We start from the raw sequence: 22,836 nt of genomic DNA on the forward strand, positions 1-22,836 counted from the left end.
AGCAAGGGCAGCAAAACTTGAATTAAGCTTTCTGTTCAATTAATTGTGTGTTGGTAAGTGTGTACTAATCCATGCACTGGAGCCGCATGGTCTGCTGCCGCCCCTCCCCGTAAAAACAAGGTGTACCTTCAGCAAACTCGGCTCATGTCTGCTTTAAGCCCTGCTTTTGCTAGCAAGGGGGAGAGGAGTGTTTTCAAGAAAAATCAAGCCCCAAGGGGAAGAGCGGTTGACCTGTGATGGGCAGCAGGGGCTTGAGGCAGCACACTGCAGTTGACAGCGTGTGTGGGGTGGTTGGAGTCAGTCAGGGTTTGGGTCCTCAAAGATGTGAGGTGGGGCAACAGCTGCTTGGTGCATTGCCTATAGATGGGTATGCTTTGACAGTGAAGGAGACCCAGCAGCCAAAGTTCTAATTCTGAAGTAATAACGTTTTACTCAGTTTTTCTGTAATATTTGTATTAGTATAGGGAAAAGTCGCTCTGCTCCTGATTGTATTTCTTTTTTTTTAATTGGTCGTATCTTGAAGTGTGTTTCTGAACCAGGGACCAACCTTGGTCAGTTCTTGAAAAGCTTTGCAGAGAAGTATGTATGAAATGAGTTTAGGAGAAGGAAACTAGCAGTTGTGTGAAACTGTTCATGCAGATGATGCTGACTTGCAGTGAAAACAGGCACTCCTGTATTTATGCCCTTAGCTTCATGATGCTGATGTGCTTGAGTGGCAATTCTCACAAGATGTACATATGCAATCTCAAATGTCCCCCTTCACACTAGCTTTTTGTGACATACAGTGTGTTTTTCAGCGCAATTTACCTTGACATTTACTCAAGTAGGGGTTTCTGTTGAAAAGGGTATTTTAGCTATCTTATCTAAGGTTTACAGAAGAATTGTGTTTAATTGCTCACACTGAAGTGCTTACCCCTCCCCACTTTGCACACACTCTGCCCATGAAACGTGTTAATCCCCTCCCGCCCTCCCCCCATTGAAGAAGCCTGATACATTTCCCTTTGCATTAGTTAGGCCTTCTGGGAAATACATGCAGAAATAAAAGGCTTTTCTATAGCCCTTTCTCCCTTAGGAATGCACAGAAACCAGCTTCCTTGGATCTGGTGCGCAAACTTGGAACTTCATTTTAGGGGAAAAAAAAATAATCTATAATACTGTACATGTGTTACTGAGAGAGTCCTTATTACAAAATGAGGTAGAGGTATAGGATCTGATAAGATCGCATGGTACTTGAAAAAAAAAAAGTTCCTTATTTGCAATCTGTATATTGTGCTGAGGTTTGTCTCCAAAGCAGGTATTTAAAATGCTGTTAGCTTTGTGACCTTTATTTGTCCTTCATCTTTATTAGCAGTGTGTACCCAGACAGTCTGCATAGAAGAGGCTTATTTTGTTTACAAAGATTACTCAAGTACAGTGATGGTTTCTCAACTACCAGAAGTACTCAGACATTTTACCTTAAGTATAGCAATGTGTGCCCTTTGCCTTGTGGTAACTATTTGTGAATGCTAGTTACACATGCATGAAAACCCATGAGAAAAGGTACTGCAGGTTTTTACAGTGGTATCGCTGTATTGGTCATTGATACCAGTGCTGTACAAGAGGCAGAAAGGCCAGGCTGAGCCTGGTGTAGTCTCTACCCCTCTGTGCATTGGGACATACAGGAATGCAGGAATTCCTGCAGCTTGGGGTGGGCTGACTGTCATATTACAAAGGATCCTGAGCTTTGAGCTACCTAGGTGTCTCCAGCGGCTCTTGGGGCACACAGGTGATGTGCCTTCCTAAGAAAGACCTTGTGAGGAGGTAACGTGGCACGGTGCTGCTGCCAGAGTAGGGAAGATACCCAGTGGTGCCATGGCTTGCCTGTCCATGTCATTGGGCATGTGCCGGTGTCCATGCTGATTCACGGAAACAGACTCTACAACCAGAAATAGAGTTATAAAGCAGGTATGTTTACTCCGGCCGGGGTGCAAGGGGGTTTCTCCACAAAGCTTGCACACCCACCGCACATTTTACCAGAAACTTATAGACTGTGGATATACATATTCATTGGGTTACATAACACAAACATACATATGCATGAGTAAGGCTGGGTTAGTTCGAAAGGCTGGTGTCAGCGGTTTATGTTCTCTTTGCACCTGCGCATTGCCTCCTGGGGGGCGTCTTCGGGGGGGTGGGGGGGTGGGGGGGGTGGGGGTGTCTTTTGGAGGAAGGCTGGTAGTCTTTCTCACCTTGTACTTTTCCCCGGAGCATGCGCAGATTCTCTTGGCCAATTTCTTGAATAACAGGAGTGTTTTCAGCCGGTTTACTCATTCTATCTTAGCTAAGAGAACCAATGGAACTTCTACAGTCGGTCCGTATATGGCTATCTTTACTCGTTACCAAGACCCAACTAGGTAGAGCACATCTGTTTCCCAAAGACAAAAACATGATATTTTGCTGAACACTGCAGTTCTTGGTAGATTTTCACAGTAAACTGCTTTGTTTTGATGGACACAGTAGTCCTTGGTAAAATTCCACAGAACAGTCTGGGCAAGCAGGATTCGTAGCAATATTCAAAAATACTATAAGTAATACTATAACTTGCTAGAAGTAAGTAAATAAGTTGCTAAGCAGTTTTCTATAAGTAAATAAGTCTTAAAACAAGTAATCATTTCTGTGTATCAATGCACTCCTCCTTCTGCCTAGAACAGATGTCAGTGTGGCCTGGGACATGTGAAGCATGAATGCCAGCCCTTATTGGTGGGACATTGTGGTGGTTCCCAATGTATGCTTGCCTGTGGATTCATCTTTACCATGGGCAAAACCAGAGTTGCCTTTTTCTCCACCATGAATTATATGTATTCTTTGAGTGTAGCTTGAAAATTGAACAATAAAACTGTTTTATTGTGAATACATATGCAAATACCCACTGTTGCTGCTTGCTTGTTAGACATACTTGAGAGCACAGTGGTGGTGTTTTACATGGTTCAGGTGGTCATCGCATTCATGCTTCTCAATGTTGGTGCACCACTGCCATTGCATACGGCAGAAAAAACAGCCTAAACTTTTGCCAATTCTTACTCCCTCTCCTTGCTTCCATGCAGCCTCTTCAGAAGCAGTGGTGCAGTTGCTAGGAGGCCTGACACTGCACCACATCAGTGCTGCTTGCTGATGGTACAGCCCCACCAGCGACAAAGGAGCGCCGCTGCGGGGGCAGGAGCTGCTTCAGCTGGTTTTGCCAGCAAGAGGAGTGTTGGTGAAACAGCGGTGAGATCTATGCTGTGGTGAGCTGGAGCATGAAAATGGGCACCAACAAATTGGGGGTGAATCTGACTTGACTGAAGTGACAGTTTCTTTCAGCTGATAAAGATATTTCGTAAATACTGGCTTTCTTTCAGTTATCTAGTGTGGAATTGTAGGTCGTGTTCCTTGGCAGCCACCAAAGGATAAAATTATTTTAATTCCATGCCTCTCCCTGGAGCGAGAGATTATGATCTCTGTGATGACAGGTTGTCAGGTTATCTGTTCTCTCCCCTCAACTTTTAGGATGGAATTGCAGAGGACGGGGTTTAGGAGACCAGTTGCACAATGTTGTTCTCCTTTTGATGCAGATATCTTCACCTCAGGGCTCTGTGATCTCTGCTCCTTGGCTTCTGTTACAACTTGGTTTAATAACAGCATCCAGCACCCTAATGTCTCCTGCTGACAGTTTCTTACAGTGGGCTGCATATTTTGTTTACTCTCTGATTTTAATTTCAGGTTAGCAATTGTTCTTGTTTGTTCAGGCACAGATTTTTGCCCTCTTGTTTGCTCCCTGTAAGTAGCATTCTGTTCTGCAGGCCATCTTGATTTAAAAATGGACCTTCATGGTAGAGGCCTCTCATAAAGTGAGCAAATGTGGTTGTTAATCTGGTAGGTAGGATTTTCGGTCTGCTTTCCAACACTGATGAGCTTGCTACAATGAATCACTTTGCTACCGTGAGAATCGGGGGTATTTTCTGTGTTTTAGTTACTTTAAGCGGGTGGTGCTTTTTGACAGCAGACATTCTGCTGCTGAAAGTAGTTTCCGTAAGACTTAATATGCCACTTCCAACTTACATTTTTTAATTATGTTGAGCAAGGTGCTGATTTTAATATGGAATAGTCATTCAGCAATGACTTTGCAGGCAGTAGGCAGTGGTTTGCTACAAAAATATCTTGCTTTAGTGCTCACCCTTATGTGACAGTTTGTTGGTCCCGCTGACTTAATGCCAGCCCACTTACTAGGTAAGGCTGAAAGCAGAATTTTTTGTTTTAATTTGAAAACTATTAACTTTCTGTGGATTAATATACCTTCCACAGAATCACATAGTATATAAATAAAGCATATGGGTAGTCTTGTTTGGAAGCATTGTTTGCTTTTGAATGGTGGAAAAATTCTAAGAAAAATGTGTTAGAAACTACAGCTGTTTAATAATGGGGGTCTTAATTTACTCCTTGATTTAAGGTTTTTATTGTTAAGTATACCTTTCTGTATCAAAACTGGCATCACAGGGACAGAATGGTGTGGTGCTTCTTCTCTTTAGTCATCTTCCTGAAGGAAAGGATGCTATAGGCATGATGAGTCTTGAATCTATTTGTTGAAGAGTGTCTGGAAAATAAAATGTACTTAATCAATCTGAGTGTGTCCAGCACTTTAAACTCTTAATTTGCTGGGTTTGTGTTATTTAGACTGGTTTTATTTCAGATAGTACATTTCTCTGTGGAATACGGCTTGGGGATGGGGAATGTACCTTCTCCTTTTACAAGGGGTACAGTATTGTTTTGTGTTCGTGGGTCAGAATAGTGTGTAGATCAGCTAGGTTTCTTCAAAGCAAAAACTGGGTTACAGTTGGGTTTTTTTTAGGGCTTTGTTTTGCTTTTAATTCTAGTTAAAAAAGCGTTTGTGAGTCAGATTCTAAGTGAAAAATTTAGGCAAGGGTTTGGAGGTATAAAATGTGAGCTAGTAAAAGCTGTCTTTGTGTGCCTTAGGAAAAGAGGGCTGACCATTAATGTGAAACAAACTGATCAGTTAATGCATTCAGCATGGATATGATGCCTTTTAAGGGCCTGATAAATCAGTTGTGCAGTTTAACATTTGAACAAAGACCTTTTTTTTTAAGTAATAAAACCACCTGATATTGTGCCTCAAATTATTAATGGTAGATGATATCTGTAGATGAGGTATTTCAATGTCTGTCACTTAGGGGCCCTGGCTGCTGCAGCAGTGTTGGCCAGCAGCTGGTGGCTTGGTGTGGCCAGAGTCCTTTGGGGCAGCCAGAGGCTGATCAGGGATGTGAGATGTGGTGAGGATCCAGGGAGGCTTTGACCCAAACTCTTCATGGAACAGAAATGCAGCAGGACATCCATTTAGGAAGGAATTACTGCTGTGGTAGCAGGTCTTTCAAGTTTGTATATGTATCATCTGAGGATTTTTTTGAAGAGCATGGATTTAATTTTCTTTCTAAATTAGGTGTGGGGTTATTTACCTTTCTTGTGTTTGATGGTGACTCTTCTTTTTAATATCTGTATGCTCATTTTTGTCCCCCCTTGTAAGTACATGGAATCTGATGGAGCAACATCAGCCCGGTGGCAGTAGGGTTGGTCTCCGTGGCCTTTACGCCTTTCTCGCAGACATTGAGGAAAGACATTCTCGAAAGGGCCTGTCTTGAGACAGGGAGGAACAGCCACTGTCCCTTCCCTGCTTGTGGGTGGTGTGACAGGAGGGCTGTGCCCCTGCGGCACCATCTCTCTGAAATGTCAGCCTTTGTGAGGGGTTGCTGGAGCTGAACGTTGCAGGGACAAACCCTCTCTGGCTGACAGGCGGGAGGCATATTGTTTTTTCTTCCCCCCTCGGGTTAATGATTGAGAGAGGTTCAATGCTGCCACGGCTCCTTTTGGCACCACTACAGAAATGGCCTCAATTTCTAGTAATTTATGCCTCTTACCAAGTTTTTACATGTCACGGTGTTTTCCATCTTGAGCACCAGGTGCTTGATGAGTTTCCTGCCCTGCTGTGTCCCCTGCGCACCTGTCTGCCCCCTCCCAGGCTCCCACTGCCTGCCAGAGGGAGGAGGCCCTGAGCGTCTGGGAAGAGAGAACTATCTTTTGCCCTCCTTGTGTTTTTTGGGGGAACAGTGTTGGGTGGTGTGGTTTGGCTTGTGTGGCAGATAGCTAAAATGGTAGTTTCAGAGCTTATGGATCCAGGCTGGCCTTCGATCCAGCGCAGGTGGGGGAGAGCAAACCAAACTGTCTAGTGCAGGGCTTGCTCCTGCTGGCCTGGGGAGGTGGAGCCGTGACCTTCACAACAGCTTCAGTGGCCTGTGTCCCTTTGTCATGTCGGTGAAGAGCTGTGAACTGCCTCTATGGGTATGTACAAGTGGGATTCATCAAAGACAGCATAAAAAAGCAGGTTAATGAGTAAGCAGTTGCCTTCAGGATTTGAGAGTTGGGCTCTGTCACTTTTGGGTAACAGTGCCGATAATAAGGTTTTCTTATGTGTAATATGGGAGGATTCTTTGTCCAAACTGACGTGTTCTTTCCGAATGCTAACTTGTGCCATCTGGGCCATCAAGTTTCTGCAACTCGCTGAGCTCGGTTACAACACAGTATTGTATTGCATTTTATTTCTGCTTTTCCCATTTTGGTGTTGCTGAGCTCTTTTCTGAATTCCTTTGAGTTCTGTAGCCTATTTTTTAAGTAGGCGTTTTTACCTGTGTTATTGAGAAGCTTTCTAAAGCAGACACAGTAGCCACTACCTTAAATCCCCCTGGCTTCTGCTTTTCTGATGCGCTGGATTACCAAACCGAGATGACATCAGTTACTTCTTAAATAAGTCAACCTCTAAACAAAAATGGTCCCCCAAATCAGAAGGCGGACTGGTAGAACAAAACACAACACTCTTCCTCTTCTCTTGTCTCCACTCTGTTTTTCTTTCTGTGGTGAACAAGGCGCTGGTGTCTGGGAGGACATGAGGCTGGCTGCGGGGCGGGGGCAGGGCAGGCTGTGTCGGGGAGCACGTGCAGCACGTGCAGCATTGGGCAGCATGGCATGGGGGAGCTCAAGCCCTCTAGCGTTGCGCTGGGCAACCCTCCACTCACCTTCCCACCATTTCGTACCCACCCTGAAATTTTCATTTACTCTTGCCCATGTAATGTTTCAAAGCTCAGGTGAGCGGAAGGCATTGACATTCTTGCTGCCTGAAGAAAGTGCAGGTGGTAGTTAGTCCACGTGATTTCTGCTGAGTGATGAAGGCAAGAGGTTTGCTGGCATGTAATGGATAAAAGGGGAAGAAGGAGATGAGTCAGAAGGTTTAATTTTGTTTTTCATAATCCCATTTGCTTCCCTTCCTCCTGGAAACTTTTATGTATGTTTTAGCAGATGGGAATAAGAGGATGAAGGATTTTTTGTTTGTCTTTTAGCAATATGAGAATTGGACTCAGGTTGAAGTGAAGTATGTGTATTCACGGTATGGTCAAAGTTGTGTCACAAGAAAATTCTGTTCTAACTGTCTCGGTAGCTTATCCCATGTCCTTATTTAGGCAGAAGGGTTTCTACTTCTTGACTCAGCTTCTTTACCCACACAAAATGGTGTATCTAGAGTCAAGAAAAGAATGCAGAAGTGCTCTAAAGCTTACTTTTTGCTTCCCCACCCTAGGAGTGCTCTTTCTGTGCACATCTGACTGAAGTTGCATCACTTAATGAAAGATCTTGATATACCAAAATAATAGCTGATTTAAAAAAACAAACAAAAACCAGAAGAAAACAAACATCCAAGAGATGGCCTTACCTATGCCCCTTCTGTTGTAAAATAAAAGTACCTGTGTCTTATATTCTGGAGAGTAAATGCTTGCTGGGGGCTTCTTCCTTTCAGTAACTCTAGAGCTACATAAATTGGCTTGACATCGGAGGAGCCCAGTGGTGACAGCCCCTGGAGGCTGCTAGTCTGAGTCACAGCTTTTGGCTTGGAACCTGGTTCCTTTGGGAAGATGATGTTTTGCACAGCCATTGTCTGAATGTCTCAAAAAACAGATTTAAAAGCCACTGCAAAGGATGCGTTGGAAAGTTTGGGGTTTTTTGTAGTGTCTTAGCCATCATGAACTGGCTCTATGCATCTTTTTAATCTGTGGTGCTTGTAATGCATATCAGTTTGGCTAAGCTCACAAAAAATTTGGTTTAGTCTCCTTCCGTTATCTTGTTTGCCTGTGGACAAGTACAGGATATTACCCTAGACTTGGAGGGTTAAGTGCTAGAAAATGTGTTTTTAGTGAGACAAATCCAAGAAGCACTACCTGTGTAATTTACCAAAGAAAAGTCGATGCTCATAAATTGAAAAATACAAATGATGCGGAGGACAAATTTAGTTTACTCGTCAGGGTGAGGTACATGGAACACCAGTATTTGGAAGCTGAATGCAGTCATTTCAGTGCATACGTAACAGAAAATTGGTGGTTTTCTGCCTCTGCAAGAGGCTGTATACTGGGGACGGTCTCCTTTTCTAAGAGCAGATTTTCACTTCAGCTGACTCGTGGAAGGGTTTAGCAGCCTCTGTTAACCTAGGAGGGCAAACTGATTTTCAGTGACAGCTTTTGGCTTTGTAGCTGCATGTTTTTCCACCTGTATTTTCCCTTCTGTAAATGCTTAACGTGTATTAATTGTTTTTTGTGGTTTTGTTTCATTGCTTACAGGTTTCTCCCTTTCTAATGCATAGCTGTTGTGTTACCTACCCCTGTGTCTCAGCTTCATACATCATTTCTTCTGTACCCTAATTTAGAAACAGAGACGTTTGAAAGTATGAGAAATGCTGGTATTGAGGAGAATTACAGTTTACATCTACCATTCTAATTTCTTTTGGTTTACTTTGAAGACAGCGTTAAGGCATGCCTTCATAAACTTAGGGTCATAAAAAGTAATGAATTTTAAGCCATTGTTTAAAGTCTTCATCTGTCATTTTTGTGAGATTATCACTTGCAGGCACTTGACGTCAGCCAACCCAGATCCATATTGCTAATTGAAAAACATTTTCTCCCTACGTGAATTCCTAAATCATGTGGGCTCATTACATAACCTGACGCTAACAGGCTGTGATAGAATAAATCACTACCATTAGAGGCCCTTTAGTTGTCTTAGCTTGTTACTTCTTTTTGTTCAGGGGCTTCTTTCTTTGCTCTTTTCTGAAACATTGGACATTCTTTCACCTGTTTGTCTCAGGAAAATTGGGATGAAAGTATTTCAGTTGGTGCTCACATTATGCCAGCTGTGATTGCTGTTTGCAGTTACTGCTGTTGATAAAACGCCACAGAAACAATGTTGGTATGAATATGAATCAATTTTTGTTTTTAAATGTGTTGCACAAATTCATGGAATACCACCACAAGCTCAAAATCCCCCTTACATTCCTTTATGCGAGAAACCTCCGTACCTTCTCCTTCTGCTAAGTGTTTTGCAACTTGTTATGTCTGGTTTTTATTGAAGAATAACTCTGTATCACAAATGTTTTAGGAAAAGTGGGTATCTCATTTTTTGACACATTTGTCTCATATTCAAATGTCAAAATGTATTTTTTCATATGTTTGAAAACTTGTAAAAGAGCACTAAATGTGACAACTTGGGAGGATGGAAGGAGAGTAAACTGGCCTTCCTTGGGAGGCATTTTGTGCTATCTTTTCTAGGTAATGATAGTGGCAAAGTGTTATGATGCTGAACTTAAAAAAACTGATGGCACTTATGAAAAGTTGCTGTTCAGTAAACATTGTAATAGAAAGCTTTTAGGGTTTTTTCTCTCAGACTTTTCTCCTTCCAGTGCAAGATCTCTTTTGCTGTTGTGTTTGTTGCTGAGAAGCAATGCTACCTGCAGAAGTTCAAGTCCTTGTTGAATGTGCAACCCTTTTGTTCGGCAGTTGAATATGTAAAGGAGAGGCTAACAATGGTTTCATTATGTGATGGCTCCCAATTTGCCGTTGCCTGATGGGCAAAGAAGCATCAACTTTAATTAATGGACAGTCTGTTAGTACAGTTTGTTTGAACTGTGCTTACAGGCCCATTGCTCAGTCTTACACTAACCTACGGGAATATTTAGTTCTCTGCCTTGGAAACCTTTTGGACCTGGTGTATGAATTGCAAGATCAGAAATCCACTCATAGACAGAAAACTTAAACTTGTGCTGGTAGTTGTGAATTAAGAGTTATCTGTGCTGAAGCTCCCCTTTTGGGTGACAGGTTTAGCATCCAGCTTTTATGACAGGGAAGTAAATGGGTACCATCCATCCTTAGGTAGGGTTTTAATCACAGACCTCCTGCTTTCTCTTTGGGACCCCCTGGTGGTTTACATTTTTAGTGAGGTAGACATACCTCACATATCCACTACTCAGGTGTGCATGGCTGAGAAGCAAAGGTTAATGAAATGCCCATGTGTGAAGGTCTTAGTTGTACGTTAACTTTTCGTTTGGCAGCACTAAGCTTTCCTGACTATAGCTTTGGGTAGAAAACAGTATTTTCTGTCTGCTGCAGACATTGTGGCTGTACCGTATGTCTTGGTGAGTTCGTCACTGTTCGTTGATCTGGAGAGGGCAGCCGTTACTCATTTCGCTACCTGTTTCTCTAGCAGTTTTGCATTTAGGATCTTTTGATGAGAATATCCATCTAACTTTGATAAAATGAGATGAAAGTATTTGATTAAACATTAGTTTATTTCAAATTAGTTTATTTAAAATGGTTTCTTCAAAGAACTGTGTCTTTCACGTTGATTTTTGTTCTTGCACTCTTCGCTTTCTGTATTTGCATCAAGCTGAGGGCTGTGAGACTTGTAACTATAATGCAGACAGTTTGCATGTTTGCTGTACCGATTGCCTTGGTTTTGTGCATGATCCTTTATGGTACATTCTCAGTCTTCAACCTATGAGAAGTGAAGTTTAAACATGCAAACAGTGCTTGTTCATACTTTTTTTGTGATATCCACATAGTGAAACCAACTTGTGGTAGAAATTGTACTTGCTAAACTTGTGGTTCCGGGGTTTATCTGCTCTATCTCACAGGTCTCAAAAGGCGTTTGGGGTTCCGAAGTTAATAAAGTTGCAAGACAAAAATAAGTAAACAGTCTTCAACACAGGTGACTCGTCCCTATCCCTTCCTCCTCAGTGGTCCTTTTTGGGTCCTGCTGCTGTCCATTTGGAAGCGTTATGTCCCTGCCACAGGCTGCTAGCTTTCATCAGCATGGGAACTGAAGAGGGCTGTTGGAGAGCTGCTGATTTTGTAATCCTCTGTGAGCAGCTCACACTGAGGCTGGGGGTGTGAATGGAGTAACAGAGGCTGGGCATCCCCTATGCGCCGCTGCAGACAGGCTTTGGAGACAGCTGAAGCCTACGTTGTCTGGCTGTTCAAGGGACTGAAACAAGGTACAAGGTCTGGGCTGGGACAAGAGCAGCTTGTTCTGAACTCTGGATCTTCTGCTTTTTAGTTCATCCATGTTACAGGCTTTGACATGTTGCCAGTACTGTTGTAGATCAGAAGCCTTTAGCTGTGTGGTGAGTGTGTTTTTGAAGTGCACTTCTACCTGTGTGTCAGAGAAGCACAGCTCATGCAATTGCACTCATGTTTATTCAGTTCTCTGGCATCAACGTGGGGCTTTGAGAGCCTGCTTGGTCCAGCCTTTCTGTATGCTTCTCACCTTCACTGGAGTTCAAACACAGGTTTACACAGAGTTCAAATAAAATAGGTTGTTTTTTGGCAGTTCTTTCTCACTTGGTTATCAAGAGTGCCCTAGGAGCTGATTAACTCTGTGTGAGCTGTGAGCCAAAGAGGTTTATAACAGAGTTCATGTCAAGTCTCTGGTGCAAGTGTCAGAAAGAAAATTGTATACAAGAAACTCAAAAATATCCTCATGCAAGCAGAAAATTAGGAGACAGATGGATCAGTGGAAACCCCAGTTTGTGAGGAATGCATTAAAGATGCTTTGGTCCATGGCAGCAACTGTCTGGTAGCTTCCAATCTATTTTCTTTGGTTGCTGGAATTTCAGTCAAAACCTTAACACTTTCCAGAATGGCAGTTGTGCAGAGTGAAACAGAGGGAGCATATTTTTATTGCAAATCTGCAGTTAAATGTGCTCTTGTTTCCTTGCACTAGTATTAAAACTTGTCTGGCTGTACAGTGAGCTACATTCAGAAACTATCTGGCTGAAAAGTGACATATGACAACCTCCTTTTCTCCCCATAAAAGCAAATGGCTTAGTTTTTCAGCTTGATAAGATTCTTAAACCAGCATAAACTTTAAATTTAGTATTTTCATTTATCTCTAAGAGCAAGGAAAAAAACCCGTGCAAACATAGCTTTCTGTGTTTCTTGTACTAGCATGTAAGTTACGTATTTTCTGATGTTGAATTGTCATTCCAGGCGCTATCAGCCTGGTGGCTGTGTAAAGTCTCTTGTGAATTTTTCTGTTTGTGTGCCTGGTCCTGTTCTTCTGGTCCCTTGGGTGATGACATTATGTCCCTGGTTGTGGAGGCGGAGAGGAGATCGTGTCTGCTGCTGGCAAGTCTCTGCATCTCCATTAAAGCTCTGCTAATACTTGTTCAAATTCTCTTCCTTCTCCTGGCCAACACGCTTCAAACAAGTGAGCTTTGGGTCTCTTCCAACTGAGCAAACTTCAAGCAGTTGGTAGTTTACAACCTCTTTAATCCTTGATAAATAACACTGATCAGACAACAAGGGGGAGAAAAAAAAATGCATATGCAGATGTCATTCTAGCACTAGCCTGGCAAATATGTTTTTGCTTAACTTGTTTTTATATATCCCTGAAGAATATTCTCCAGAACATGTCAGGTCTGAGAAGTGCTAAAACAAGTAGCAGTATGGGTTCCTGCCTTAATCCTTTTAGCTAGGATCCCTAGTTAAAAATGAGGTGTGTTTGGGGGAGCACTCTTTCTCTTTTGGCTGTTTTGGTAGGGAAAGCCAGCTTTCTCCCCCTGTAGCCTAGGCTGGTACAGTATGCAGCAGGGGACGACGATACTCGGAACTTCCCTTGCATGTGAGAAGAGCAAAAGGAGTTGGATCAAGGTGCTGTTTAAGCAGTAATTTGCTAAGCAGCCACTAACTGCCTAGCACAGACTCCTGTGTCACCTTTGATGGGGAGATCTTTTGCTTCCCTTTTGCACAGTGATGATATGTGTTTTTGCTGCCTGTTTTCTGGCCTGAAAACAGGAGTGTTTTTGGGGACTGTTTCATGGAAATGGAGGGCACAGCGTCTCAAATGCATTTGCAGTGCTGGTGTCCAGATGATTTGCAGCAGTGCCAGTCCTGCCATAGGTCTGCCAGACGAGCCTTACCACACAGAGGGTGAGCCTGAATTGGGTCAGTTAGTAAGGTTTTTGCGGTCAGGGCACAATTTTTCAGGCCAGTGCAGAGAAGGAGGGATTTGTGTTCTTGTGTAGCAAGCACCTTCCTTAGACCATTTCCCTCTGAATCGTGGGGTGGTTTTGTTTCTTAGAACAGGAGATGTTGTGTGTCTTCAACACTCATGGCACCCTGTTGGTGCTTCCTGCTTTGGTTTTCATCAGCCTCATGTTTCAGTTGCTTAACAAGTGCAGAATGAGGAAATAGCATTGTTTGCAATGGGAGAACTGGCTGCTCGGAGAAGTTAAGTTTTGGGCTTATAAAGTCCCTTTGGTAGCTCTGGCCTAGTTTGGGAGCTGTCTGTCAGCCACATTATTTCAGATGGGTTAGCTATGCCTGTAACAGTAGCAACACACTTGCTTTTGGAGAATCCTGGCGCTGGAAAAAAAATTGTCTCAATCACTGCAGCGCCATTTCTACTTCTGCTTCTCCCTGCTATGAAATCCAAAAATGACAGCCTTGCTTTCATTGCTCTATGAATGTGAAAAGGCCATGTTTGAAAGGCAGGCTTTTTTAATGAATAACAAGTCAAGGACTGGTGTTTATATTAGAGAGAAATCTGTGAGAAAAACTGTACATCAGGATGATTTTCTGGTTTTCTTCATGCTACAAGAGGCTTATCTCTGTGAAGAAGCAGCTATTTGACAAAATGTTCTGAAATGTGAATGCAGAACTGGGATTTTGTCACTCAGTGCTGCAAGAACAGAGCAACTGTTCACACGTTTTGGTGTGAAATTTTGCTGATTTTTTTTTAATAGCAGCTTTACTCTTTATTTTTGCCTGTCCTGTGCTACTGCTGTAACTCTCCTGGGCATCAGATGATTACTAAAATTTTGAATATGCACTCTTAGTATGTTAGATGTAACTCCCACTGAGAAACTATACCCTATACCTTTTGAAAACTGGCACCAGAAAACATTTGAAAGAGGGATTCTTTGTCCCCTGCCTCCCAGAAAGTCTTGCTGTGGAAACAAAGAAACCCAGAACATGCGTGCTGTATATTCAGGCTCTTGCTCTTGGTTGGTGTGTGTAGGCTATGCTCCCCTACAAATAAGTGTGGTTTTTATTATGCCACTCATAGTTATTTGGGGTTTTTTGGTGATATTTTGTTTGTAGCTGAAGACAATGTTTGTGTTTGAAAGTGATCTAGAAGTGCCAGGCAGAACTGAAGACTCCATTGTGCTTGGTACTGTGATGTATTTTCTGTTCCTAGATGATTTGCAGCGCTATTAATTTCAGAGTCATCTTGGAAACACAATGAAACAGGTTTTTACCTTTTTGAACTTGCGTTTTGAGTAAAGTATTTTTCAGTTGGAAAAGCACACTTATGCTTACTTACACTGCCAGGTGCAGCAAAAGTTAATCCTGTGCTGAAGTATATCTCCTTGGAAAATCATGTTTTAAGTCTGCTGCCAGAGGGGTGCTAACAGACGGGAAATTGGAGAAATGTACCTCTAAGTACGGAAGTGTTAAAAGTCAATATACGTTACACATCTCTACTCTGTGTAAAAGCAGTAACTTCATGTAGGAGACTTACCTGTGCTCAGGGTTTGTTCTCACCTGGTTGTGCCTCTTCCAGTACTCTTATCCCATACATTCCTGACAGATGCGCAACATCCTGGCAGCTGAAACTGACCACTGCAGGTGTGTGGCTGTTGTCATATGACAGCCTTTTCCTATAGTCTGTACAGCAGTTGTTTTAAATCTGTATCTCCTGGTTGGTATTTTACAGATGGGTTGGATAAAAGTTTTGGAAACGAAATGAATATAAGTTCTTCATTTCTTGGTTACGCTCATATGAGGCTGTAGCACTGAGGTATTTAAAAATTGTGGATCAGTTAGCTAGCTTCCTTGATTTGACATTTGTTTATTTTACCAAATAACACATTCAGATACTTAAAAACAAATGCAAGATTCAATATTGTATGTCCATTGCAACCTACTATTCTACTGCCTTTCTTTAAAATACAAATATTGCCAAAAATGTCAATAATATATCTGTATATGAGATATGCAGATACGAAAGTATTTTAACTTACATATGAGCAAAATGTTTTCAGTATTGCTTCTTTCTGCTTCTTGTTTTGTTTTTTGCAAAGGTTGTAGCCTTGGGATATTAGCCAGGCTTTGAACTGTAAAAGGGAGCATAAAGAATGCAGGATGTTTTTAGAATAGTCACAACTGCGAGCAGATGGCTTCATTAAATTCTCTTTAGGAGCAAGGAGAGCAGTTGGTGCTTTTGGAAGAAAACTGGCTAGAGCAACTGCTTTTACACTGCCATCCCAAGTGTGTGGCAGGTAGCAAGAGTATTTGTACAACAATTTTATGTAAAACAATTGGTCCACGTACTTTGAAAAAATAGCTGTTAGAGTGGTGCCATCGTTCTGTAAACTGATAGGTACAAATTAGAACAAAAGACTTCCTCTGCATGTTTTAAATCTTGGACACTGGAAGCTCTGCTAGTTGCTTTGCTTTTTGCTCCTCAGTGCTGAACACTTCATAGAGTTCTCATTCTTTGCCACAAAATCTTCTGGCTTGTTTTGCTTTTTTTGCTGCCTTCTCTGGAGAACACTGAGGAAAACTACATTTATAACTAAATGTAGTTATAAACTACTTGTGAAGAAGAGTGGTGTACAAAAGGTAGTTTTCCTGTTGAATACAAAGACTTCTAGCAGAAGTGTATCAAGAGTCTGGTTGTTCCACGTTTCAGTGCATCAAAGTTAAGTATGGACAGTGTGAGCAAATTTTTGCTTTGCTCGGACCTAAGCTCTAATTAGGTACTTTATGCTTGATTTCCTCCCTGCCCTTCCACCCCGAATGTTAAAAAACAAACTTCTGAGGTTTGGGTCAAGGCAAATACTCTCAAGCTGTGGTACCTTTTTTTGAGGCTGAATAGCCAGCTAAAAGCAGAAGAATGTCTTTTGGTCTTTAAAGATGGGGATGGATTTAAGGAGGAGAATTTGAAGCTGACTTTCATTCTTGTAGATGAGAAGTTAGAGATGTGGAAAAATGTTGTACCTGTTAAGCTGTTTCAGAGTTGCGTGTTTCCTTTTTAATTTGTTGTTTTTAGAATTAAATTTGGAGGCAGTAGACCTGCTAGCAGGAAAGGTAGTGTCCTGCTGTAGTGATTTTGTCAGTATTGATTAATGCATATTCATTCTTTTGGCTGTGAAATGCCTCTTTATAACAGATATTAGCCTATCTTAGTAGCAGAGGAAGACTGGTGGGTCTGCTGCTGGTAGGCCTGAACTCCTGTGTTGAGGCTTGTCTGTTGGTATATGGTACATTCTGGGGAAGGCTTGGGCTCTAACCAAGCTGCTTGGCTGGTTTCAGCTCTAAGTCTGTTAAAATGCCTCCAGCAGGTAATCTGATACAGTGATGTTGAGATGCATTTGCTAGCAGTTTGAGATCACCGAGTAATGGGAATGCCTTTATCTATGCAAGTGGATGCAGATCATTTGTTTCACCATATTGAAACAAATACTTGTGTGTGATAGGTGTGGAGAAGTTGTACGTGTGTTTGCACATATTTGCATAATAGAGCTAGTCCCATGTTTTTTTCCCAATTTTTAAGGGTAAATTTGTAATGCTCATGTGTTGCAGAAACTGTCTGAACCAGGTATCATATTAACCTCTATTGCTGCAGGAAAATTTGTGCTTAATTAGAATCAATACATTCCACAACGAGAGAAGAAAATGACCTTGTATTTGGAATGATGAATTACTGCAGTATTACTGGTCTTATTCTAAGGTTTTCCCTGCGTTATTCTCAACCCAGATTTTTCTGTTAAGTTGTATATGTCTATGGTACTTGCTTTTAGAATACTATCTTTTGTGTGTGTTCTCCACGACTGTGGGGTACTCAGAGGAGATGGACTGTACTATTATTTTGATAAAATCATGTGAGCAGGTCCCCTGTAAATACAATTCTGGCCCTAGTTATCTCATGCCTGCCACCCTCTGTAGGACAGATTTTTTGAGCTTATCCTGGCACATCTTTATCAAACGGAACGCGTGTGTATCAAGTCTGTAAGTGGAATACTTCCCCCCACCTGTGGTGTACCAGGTATTTTCCAAGATGCTCAGGCTGGCAGCATTTTTCATATCTCATTTCTCTGCTCCACCTCCTTGTTGCTGACAGGTGCAGTAGTGCTGCATAGGGGCAAGGGGACCCTAATGGTCAGTTTTTTTACAGCCAATTTTCACCTTTGGACAAGAACTGAAGGTTGTATAACTACAGTTGTGGTACATAATTGAGTTTTTAGCAATATGTGCTACCAAAAATAGTCTTGTGAAACTCCAAGCCTTGCACGTATGCTGGACAGGAACTTGGTCATGTATTTGTGTCTGTCATTCTTTTTTGATGTTTTGCAAACATCTCACAACAAAGACTGCTAAGCCATTCGGACATCTGGGCTGAATCACATTTAACCAGCTTATGTGAGCAAATGTTTCTACCCATTCACATAGTGAAATGTTAGCTGCAGAGCCTGGGACATTCTGCCACAGAGATGAATGGCTTAATGTGGTTATGATTAACTGAATTCACTCAGCTTATTCTGACTCTAGCTTTTTCCCATGAAGACAGAAATGATTGCCACTTTGCAGTCTAGGTTTTTTTCATTTTTAGACCTGTGGAAAAATCTCTATTTTTGCACTCACTTACTCTGTTTAGCTTTTGCCAGCCATAGAACCTTTATAAGCAGAAGAAAAGGAAAGACTGCAGACATATCATAGATCATGCGCCTCCCATGTCTGGTCAGCCTTGGTTTGGACCAAATAATGCACAATATCTGAAAACATCTTTTGTTGGTGATAACGGTGTTTTTCGGTGCTGATGGAATAAATTATCAGCTTCCTTGAAACTGGAGCTGTAATAGTGGCTTGTATGTTAAAAAGATAAAATGTCCACTAAGAATGGAGTGTAAGTAATCCTCAGTTGGAGTTAGTCTGCCCTGTTTCCAGAGCTTTCCTAATGTGCAGTAAAGGAAAATTATCTGGTGTTCTCATATTCACTCCTGCAGCTTGGAGCTGGTTGTCAGTGCTGGAGCTGATAGGTGGGAATAGCTTCACACTGCTCCAAGCTGCTGCAGGAAGCAGCCCAGGAGTAGGGCAGGAAGAAGGACAATCCTTCAAGGATGCAGCCTCACGTCATGGCTTCGGGTTATGCTTAATTCAGTAACTGCAATTGCCTGTTCCTTGTCCTGTTCTTTTCTTCCCCGACCTCCTGTGCTGCTGCTGCTTCCCTTGAATGAGATCTTAATGATGATGGGACAGTAGGGTGTCCTCGCTAAAAATGTATTCTTTGTCTTGTTCCCCTGAAATAGCTTTTTTTAAATTTCTACTTTTACTTTTTATCCCCACCATACCCTTTGGCCATCGCTGTCTAGTGCATTGCTTGCCCAAGTCAGCAGTGTTTCTTCTGGTCTTGTACTGCAGTGTCCTCTTTAGTGATGAATGCAAATCCTGTTAATCAGCAAGGAGTTGTTGACTGTCCAGGTGAAAAAAATTGAGGCAGTTTTAAACTAGCTTCCTTAAGTCCCAGCTGACGGGCAGCATCCACTGTGTTGAGAGTCTGAACCAAAGCCTGTGCTCCCTGTCCTGGATGCTGTCTAAACACTGGCCTTACTATAGTCTTGTCTGCAAGAGTTGACTAATACTTGACTTTCAGGCCGGAAGACTTGGCTTATCCTCCTTTTGCCAGTGATCAGCCTTCCGCAGTCTCCTGGATATAATTGTCACACCCAGGCTTTTCTAAAAGTGATGTCACCCTTACTAATCCAACAGAGTTTAATCTTTTGGACTATGAACAATTGATGTTATTGAAATGGGGTTTGACCATAATATATGTTCCCTAAGCATTTTAACTTGCTATTTTCCATTTAATTCAACAAACCAACAGCAGAAACAACCCCATGTTCTGTGGTACTTCACAGCTCTGAAGACCTCTTCATTCAAGAAACAAGGATTTGTGTTTTGGTCATGCTGCGGTAACATGTTGGAAGTGTTGCTCCATCTGCTTTAATAGATTACTAGAAGATCTTCTAATTTTATTTGTCTCAATTTTGCAGCTATTGAGGGCAAGGAGTGGAGGACTATAGGATTTTATTTTATGAGCTTTTCACCTGAGAAGCATCATCCAGCTCTAGATTTTGTAGTGCCTTGGGGCACTCCACCACCTGTGCAGTGAGGTGATCCAAATGATCACTCATTCATTTCTTGAAATTGTGCATCTTAGGTGTCCCAGAATAGGCCATGCACTTCGCTGTCAAAGAGACAGTGCACCTTGTTGCTTCTTGGTCTTAAAATTTGTCACCCATACAGGAGTGAAAATGATGAAACAGGACCCTGCGTAGCAGTGGGATAGAGTTGCCCACCTGGCTCTTGGCTCTTCTGGCACCATGGGAGGTAGTGTAGGGGCTGGTGTGAGGCCCTTGCTTGCACCTGTGTCTTTAATGTACCAGAATTGTGTGGAGATGGGTTTATTTAGGGCACAGGGGAAGTCTGAGGATGCCATTTTAGCTGCAGCTCCTTGGGAAGCAGATACCCTGCTGCTTTAGCAGCTCCACTTAATGTGTTTTACACTGATGAGTTGAGAAGGAGGTAGATGATACCCGCTCTTGTAAGGTGGTGGCAGAATCTGATCATCGCTGCTGCTGCTGTGATACTTTCGTACATGGTGCAGTGTTAGTCTGCTTGATTTCTGCATGCAAGCTGTTAAAGACCAGATAGGGTGATACTGTGAGAACAGGCACCCTTTCAAACCTGCCTGTATTCGTATGCGTAAGAGTAAGACTGTAATGCTGCTGGTGTTTTCTAACCTTGCACGCTGAAAGTGTGGTGACACAGCCTCATGACGGCCATGGGTTGTTTGATGCAGTTGGAAGAGCCCTATGGTGGTGAAGGAGGAGTGGCTGCTAGGATGCAGCTGCTTCAGGAGGTGGAGAGGAGAACTGTGAGTGGCTGGGAGATCCTCACAGAGGTGGACGGCAAGTGGTGGGAGATCCTCACAGGTTGTGCTGCCGACTTCTCAGCCTGTTAAGGAGCCAGAAAAAAGTAATTATTAAACTTGTTTTCCTGCCTGAAAATTTACGAAGTGTCTTAGATGTAGGAGAAAACTGGTGAGTGACATAAGCATTCTTTAAACTGAAAGTGGTGCAAACTCTGTGTGGTGCAGACTTACACTTTCAGGTTCAAATTGTAATTTTTACAAGGGACACAAAAATCCTTATTACAGTGCTGTGGATCTCGGAATGCAGTCCGCTCACCTTCTTTCTGTTGGAGTTGCTGAAGACTTTTCAGGTCTTCCTGGTAAGCAAAATTTTTTGTTTGAACTGTCGTTCCTGGACTTTACAAGGAAGAACCTTTTCCTTCAGTCCATTGTGACACTTCTCATGGCTTCCTGAGCCTGGCTTTCACCAGGAGCCTTTGCGCACCACAGGAGCTGATGGTGCACTCTGCTGAGCAGCTGTTTTCCTAGGGATGGTAAGCTCCTGGTTTTGCAGTTACTGTGTCCTTCAAAGTCAAGTGGCTGATCCCAGGCTTTTGCAGTCTTTCTCAGGCATGGAACTGACAACTGCACTGGCACATGTCAGGGAAGGTTAAACCTAACATGTCAGTGAGAGCTGGAACCGTACTAAAGTGTTGGACAGGAGATAAATGCCCTTGAGAAGTTCTGGGCCTTGGATGGAAAGACCCATCCACCCACAGAGGGTCTGAGATTGTTAGCAGCTCATCTTCAGACAGGATCTGACTAGATTGTCTTTAAGACATGCTTTCTCAGGAATTGTACTGTGAAACTTCACACCTGTCAGACACAAAGGGTTCCTGCAGGAAATCCTGCAAAAAATCCTGTAGTAGGGAGAACGAAGCAACCCGTTTTCATACCCAGAGAAGCAGAAGGAGATAGGAAATCTTTGGTTCCCTGTGCACTAGGAGTGATGTGGTGGACCTAGGTGACCATCAGTGCAAAGAAGCACCTCACGTGCATTACAGCAGTGATATAAATAAATGTTAACTTTTTAGCTTTCCATTAGTTTGTCATTGTCTTGAAGAAGGTAATTTTGAGCAGTACTTTCAGACGTTAATGTTTGAATACTTTATTTTATGTTAACAAAAAGATAAGTCAGCAAGGGCTTTTTTCCCGCTAAAGTGGTATCAGTTCATATCATCCGAGATGACCTGCAGTGTGACAGTATTTTGTTAGAAGTCTTGAGGGAAGGGTCAGCTTCCCTTTGCAGGAATTGCAAAGCTGTTGGCTGTCACTTAAACGTTGACTGTGCCACCACTCTTTCAAAGCATGTTAGAATTAAAAAAACCTGTAACCTATTCAGATACTTTTAAAGCACCATGGCTCAAAACAAAAGAGGTAACAGTAAAACGCACAATATCCACCGTGTTAGAAAGATAGAGAGCTGTTTGAGCATAGCTAATTGAGTACCTGTATTTTTTTTTCTGCAGAATGACTGTTGGTTTTGGGCTTTCTCAGAGGGAAGTCATGGAAGTTTTTGGGGTCAGTAAGGAGCAGCATGTGTTGTAGTTCGAGGTGTGCAATCAGCTGACCTTGCTGGTGAACTTCTCAGGCCGTTGCATGCAAACTGTAGCGCAGTTTCCTATGTATTGCTGAACAGTGAATCTGTTGTTAAAGACGATAAGCGTTTTTGTCAAGCAGAAATATGTCTGCAGCTTTTAAGAACAAGGAAGCTTAGATGAAGCTTGCTATTTAAAATCTGCCATAAGTGAGGATTCTCAGCAAACAGACTAACAGGAGACAGAACTGTCATTCAGTCCTTAATTGTAGAAGAGCAGTAGCAAAACGGCTAATAAATGCTTGTTAATCTGGAGTACTGATATTCAGCTTGTAGTCTATATACTTCTGGGTACCATGGGTGACTTCTAAGAGACCTGCAAAAGCTACTTAAGAAAAGCGAGCTGATTGTTAGTAGACTTAATTCTCAATGCAAATCTGCATATCTTGTAGGAAACTTGAAAATTAGTGGTTTTTGAATTTCTAAGGAAAAATTTTCTAGACTTAAAGAAGTTTAAATCATAGTTTGCTTAGAAAGAAGACTCTGTGAGAGGCTCCTCTGTTCATAAGTAAATAATATTACCTAGCTAAGGTCACATTTTAATACTGGGGCATGGTTTTTCTCTGCTGTTACATACTCTTGCTAATATTCCAATTAGAGAAAACTGAGGGAAGCATTAAGGGAGAGAAGGAAACTAATGCTTAGTAAAAATAGTTTTGTTTACTGTGTTCAATCTGTCACTATTTAAAAAAAAAAAAAAAGGCAAACCAGCAAATTTTTAGCAAATGAACTGCATAACAATTGAAATTTAGATTTGGGAAATTAATATATTCACAGAGAACTTTGAACTTAAAAGTTTAATTGATTTCAGTTAATATAGAAAGATGATTTTTATGTAAATGGGCCATTTATTTTACAGGCTGTAT

The 22,836-nt window shown here is 42.1% G+C and overlaps 1 protein-coding gene across 11 annotated transcripts in view; it reads left to right on the forward strand.

Moving 5' to 3' along the window:
• The window catches only part of SEMA4D (semaphorin 4D), a 103,601-nt gene that overhangs the window by 23,569 nt on the left and 57,196 nt on the right, over positions 1–22,836 (forward strand). Inside the window, exon 1 of one of the 11 annotated variants that reach the window (XM_074813065.1) lies at positions 3,156–3,263. The exons of the other annotated variants lie outside the window; for them this stretch is intronic. The gene's annotated coding sequence lies outside the window, so the exon portion shown is untranslated. Of the gene's footprint in view, positions 1–3,155; positions 3,264–22,836 lie in introns of those variants that run through there. 11 annotated transcript variants of the gene reach the window in all.

This window comes from Strix aluco, chromosome Z (assembly GCF_031877795.1).
Source record: "Strix aluco isolate bStrAlu1 chromosome Z, bStrAlu1.hap1, whole genome shotgun sequence".
In the NCBI taxonomy this organism is placed as follows: Eukaryota; Metazoa; Chordata; class Aves; order Strigiformes; family Strigidae; genus Strix; species Strix aluco.